Below are 5,754 nucleotides of genomic sequence, written 5' to 3'. Positions count from 1 at the left end.
AAGATTTTTTTTTTTTTTCTGTGTTGAGTCTTTGTTGCTGTGGGGTTTTCTCTAGTAGCGGCGCACAGGGGCTATGCTCTAGTTGGGGTGGGCAGGCTTATCACTGCTGTGGAGCAGAGACTCTAGGTACTCTTCTTATAAAGACCCCAGTCCTATGGGATCACGGCCCACCCCAGTGACCTCATTTCACCTTCATCCCTTCTTCGAAGACTCTCATCTCCTAATACAGTTTCATTCTCAGGTCCTGAGGGTCAGAGCTTCAACGTACGGATTTTGCAGGGGACAGAATTCAGCCCACAGTAACCTTCTTCTCTATAAACATTATGGTCCTTGACCCATTTATTTTTAAAAAAAATTTTTGGCTGCACCAAGGGGATCTTGACTTCCCTGGTGGTTCAGTGGTAAAAAAAAGAATCCTCCTGCCAGTTCAGGAGATGCAGCTTTGATCCCCAGGTCGGGAAGCTCCCCTGGAGGAGGGCATGGCAACCCACTCCAGTGTTCGTGCCTGGAGAATCCCATGGACAGAGGAGCCTGGTGGGTTACAGTCCATGCAGTCACAAAATAGTTGAACATGACTGAGCGCGCACACACACACACACACACACACGGGGCTTTTACTTCTCCAACCACGGATCAAACCTGTGTCCCCTGCCTAGAAGCATGGATTCTTAACTATTGGACCACCCCAAAGTCGCCCGATTAACTTCCCAGACTCAGATAACAGATACACACACACACAAACACATTGGTAGAAACAGCCACCGGATAAATAGAACGTCTCTAGCTTGCAATTTTATTTTTACCTGTAGAGTTACTCCTGGATTCAGCCTTGAGGGCCTTTCAGCCCTCCAGAATATATCTCTATTTGATGTGGTCAACAAACTCAATGTTGTTATTTAGTTGCTAAGTCGTGTCCAACTCTTACCACTCACCAAAAGACATTTTCTTCATGAGCTTATGCGCAAATGCCTGTAAACTGGTGAAGACGGGTCTCGATTTTGTCTTATATTTTATGATCTTGAAGTAAAAGTTGCTTCAGTGCTCAGTAAACTCTAAGAAAATAAAAAACAGCCGTAAAAGACAGGCAACTGATGAAAAACGCTTAATGGCAGACACACCTGTTTTTCCGGGAGAGATTAATTCTGCTTCCTCCACGTTCGGGTAATGGTGTTCAAAAGGATAATATCCCGTAAGAATAAAAACGCATATGGACTTGCTCTGTTTCTTGGAGTTCCTGTCTAACAGGGTTAAGAAATCTGGAAAAATGAATTCTCTGGAAGTTGAACTAATTATTGCAAGGGAAGTATACATAGAACTATGTGTGTGTGCCTCTCACCCAATCCACATTTCGGAAGACAATTCTTTTATTTTTTAAATCTTAATTTAACCCAAATATTGCCACTAATTCAAGAGCCCAGTCTTAAAAGAAAGTGTAACTATGTTTCGAGTGCGTGAAACTGAAGTTGCTCAGTCGTGTCCGACACTTTGTGACCCCATGGACTACACAGTCCATGGAATTCTCCAGGCCAGAATACTGGAGTGGGTAGCCTGTCCCTTCTTCAGGGAGATCTTCCCAGCCCAGGGATCCAACCCAGGTCTCCCGCATTGCAGGTGGATTCTTTACCAGCTGAGCCACAGGAGACAGCCCAGGAACACTGGAGTGGGTAGCCGTTCCCTTCTCCAGCGGATCTTCCTGACCCAGGGATCAACCTGGGGTCTCCTGCATTGCAGGCTGATTCTTTACCAGCTGAGCTATCAGGGAAGCTCACCGAGGGGATACCATTGCTAACTAATTCCATTTTCAATATGATGATAAACACACAGTGCTTAAGTGGCTTGCCAACTTTAAACAGTCCCTTAGATTTAGTTTAGGCTCTAATTTAGGATCAGTGACTCTACCAGGGCATTTTTGCCAAGACTCTTCTGATTTGCCATTTGTTGTTGTTCTTCGGTTGCTAAGTCATGCCTGACTCTTTGCAACCCAAAGAACTGCAGCGCGCCAGGCCTCCCTGTCCATCACCTGCTCCCGGAGCTTGCTCAAACTCATGGCCATCTAGTCCGTGAGGCCATCCAGCCATATCATCCTCTGTCGTCCCCTTCTCCTCCTGCCCTCAATCTTTCCCAGCATCAGGGTCTTTTCCAGTGAGTCAGCTCTTCGTATCAGGTGGCCAAAGGATTGGAGCTTCAGCTTCAGCATCAGTCCTTCCAAAAAACACTCAGGACTGATCTCCTTTAGGATGGACTGGTTGCATCTCCTTGCAGTCCAAGGGACTCTCAAGAGTCTTCTCCAATACCACAGTTCAACAGCATCCTAGGTGTGACCCCAGAAAAGGAAGAGGTGAGGGACGTCAAGGGAAAGATGATTTGGGGTTCATGAAATCAAAGACTACACAGGGGTGGCAGGCATGACAACCCACTCCAGTATTCTTGCCTGGAGAAACCTATGGACAGAAGAGCCTGGCAGGCTACAGCCCATAGGGTCGCAAAGAGTTAAGACACGACTGAAACCACTTGTCACGCACGCACACACATCCAAGACAACCGAGGGGTAACAGGCATGAGTTTTTACAAACTTCACAAAACATTAAGAATCCTAACGACCCAACCTGAATACCATTTGCGTGCTCGGCTGGCCCAGAGGAGCCATAAAAACAACTGAACGCATTTTGAAGGTTTACCGGAGGCACAAGAGTCTGGTTTCTTCATTTCTCTGGCATTTGGGGTAGGTGTACTTTATTACGATCATGAGTCTTAACGTCACTTCGTGTGCCAGTAAGATCATGTATACATATATATATTTATTAATTTATTTTTCCTATGTGGAAATATATAAATTTAAGAAGGCACACTGACACAATAGATTATGAAAATACTTTAGGAAGAGAAAACTCGTTAAATTATTTTCTGGGAGTGGTTTTTGGACATGCCTTCGGAACCAAAAAGAAAAACAGGTGACAAGCCAAGAGTTGGAAAGAAAGAAAAAAAAAAAATAGGATGGGGAAGATGAAAATTCAGAGTTTGGATTCCGTTTGGGGTAAACGAATGCACATGCCTTTTGACAAGTCTAACTCTTAGATAAAAAGTTTCTTTTACAGTCTTTTTAATCCAGGAAGAGAGAGAGAGAGAGAGAAAAAAAAAAAAGCAGCCTGGTTTAATTCTTCTTCATCAGTAAATAGACCCGAGGTCATGACAACAGCTAAGTGTTTGGAAGCCAAGTGGCGTCTTAATGAAGTGCTATTAATTGTTTCATCTCGGTAAATGTTTCTCACTAGTACGAAGTAGCCGAGTCTCAGCTAGAGCAGAAAGTGTGTTTCTGTTGGCAGAGATGAGCCACAGACTGCACTGCCCACGGGATTCTCCAGGACAGGATACTGGAGCGGGTAGACTTTCCCGTCCCCAGGGGGATATTCCCAGCCCAGGGAACCCAGGTCTCCCGCGTTGCAGGAGGATTCTTTACCGGCTGAGCCCACAAGGAAAGCCCAGAATCAGCCTGGTAAAAACCAGTTCCTGGGTCATCCCCCAAATCTGACACGTATGTCCAGAGAGCTATCACCCATGGTAGTGAGACATGAAGCCCGTGAGGCCGGCGGGAGCTGGGCGTTCACACATCCACATTCAAGTATGGACCTTGCTCGTTCCTGTTCTAAACAAGCAAACCCATCAGACGGAATCCATGGTGGACCCCACATGACGGACCGGTGGATGGTGCAGCTGTCGCCTCCAATTGCCACGACAAGGCCAAATCGTCCTCAAATGGGGCTAATAACAAAAGTCCTTCCTGGAGTAGCTATAAACGTGTGTGGGTGTGTGCAAGCTCAGTCGTGGCCAAACCTTTACAACCCCATGGACTGCAGCCCGCCAGGCTCCCCTGTCCATGGAATTCTCCTGGCCAGAATACTGGAGCCGGTTGCCCTGGCCTCCTCCAAGGGATCTTCCTCACCCAGGGACCAAACCCACATCTCCTGCATTGCCCGGTGGATTCTTTACCACTGAGCCACCAGGGAAGCCGGTGGCCAAGTGTTTAACGGAGCTTTCAGAACATAATAAACGCTCATAATGGTTTGATGGCATTTCACAAAACAGGAATATTAGTTTCGCGGCATAATCTTTAAAAAGCCCTGGTCAGATTGCTACCTTAAAACTGAGATAATTTTTTTTTTTTTAAATACACAGTTTAGATCAGTTTCTGCAATTCGATATTTTGGTGTTCTCTGCGGGTGGATGTGACGCGGAACTGATGAAGCCAGGTGGTGTCAGGTTAGAAAAAGGAGCCGTTTTGTCCATGGAAGTTAATTGTTTTAAAAAAATTTTCACTGGAGTATAACTGCCTTGGGCTTCGCAGGTGGTGCTAGTGGGAAAGAACCCGCCTGCCAAGGCAGGAGATATGAGAGACAGGTCTTACGGGTCTGGCAGGTTCGATCCCTGGGTCAGGGGAAGATCCCCTGGAGGAGGGCATGGCAACCCACTCCATCTTCTTGCCTGGAACGTCCCCATGGACAGAGGAGGCTGGCGGGCTACAGTCCATGGGGTCGCCAAGAGCGGGTCATGACTTGGCGATTTAGCCCACATGCAGCCATGGTTGCTTTGGAGTATTCTGCCAGTTTCCATTGTACAGCAGAGAGAATCAGCTACATCTGTACACACATCTCCTCTCTTTTCTGGATTTCCTTCCCATTTAGGTCACCATCGGGATTTCTTTGGAGGGAATGATGCTGAAGCTGAAACTCCAGTACTTTGGCCACCTCATGCGAAGAGCGGACTCATTGGAAAGGACTCTGATGCTGGGAGGGATTGGGGGCAGGAGGAGAAGGGGACGACAGAGGATGAGATGGCTGGATGGCATCACTGACTCGATGGACGTGAATCTGAGTGAACTCCGGGGGTTGGTGATGGACAGGGAGGCCTGGCGTGCTGCGACTCATGGGGTCACAGAGTCGGACAGGACTGAGCGACTGAACTGAACTGAACTGAGAGCAGTGAGTATAGAGTTCCCTGTGCTGTGCAGTAGGTTTTGGTTAGTTTTCTATTTTATACAGAGTATCAGTGGTGTAGATATGTTCGTCTCAATCTCCCAATTCATCCCACCCCCCTCATAGCTTTCTTCTTTACCTCTGTGTCCCTATTTCTGCTTTGCAAATAAGATCGCCGGTACCTTTTTTTTTTTCAGCTTGCACATATATGCATTAATATATGGTTTCTGTTTTTCTCCGTCTGGCTGACTTCACTCTGTGTGACAGACGCTGGGTCCATCCAGGTCTCTGCACAGGACCCGATTCTGTGTTTCATGGAACGTTAAAGCCTGCTTTGCACCGCGTGACAAGACAGAGCCACGGGAGTTCTGCTCAAATTGCTCACTGACACGGAGTCTTAGAGGTTCCAGGTTTCACACGTCCCGTGTGGACAGGATATGAGCTTTGCCCTGCTATATAGGGCACCAATTAGTTATGCATCGTGTCACCAGGCCTCTGTGCTAATGACGGAAAAGCTACCGAAATATCCCGCGTTAAGCTCTGCTTGTCAGGGACACGTAGGAACTCGGCCTTCAGGGCATGTGAATGGAAACAGAGCTTCCTTTGGTTTTAATAAATGTCTTTAATAGCACTGAAGATATCTAGATAAAGCTACAATGATAATCACTGTCAAGTAAAAAAAAAAAAAGAGAGATTTGCCATCCAGTTTTTTTTTTTTTTTTTTTTACTGTGGGAAAATAAGTTGCTGTTTACCGCCTTCAATTCAAAGCTTTCACATAAGTTG

The sequence above is a fragment of the Oryx dammah genome, unplaced genomic scaffold, assembly GCF_014754425.2.
Source record: "Oryx dammah isolate SB20612 unplaced genomic scaffold, SCBI_Odam_1.1 HiC_scaffold_23, whole genome shotgun sequence".
Classification (NCBI taxonomy): domain Eukaryota; kingdom Metazoa; phylum Chordata; class Mammalia; order Artiodactyla; family Bovidae; genus Oryx; species Oryx dammah.
This window is presented reverse-complemented; position numbering follows the sequence as displayed.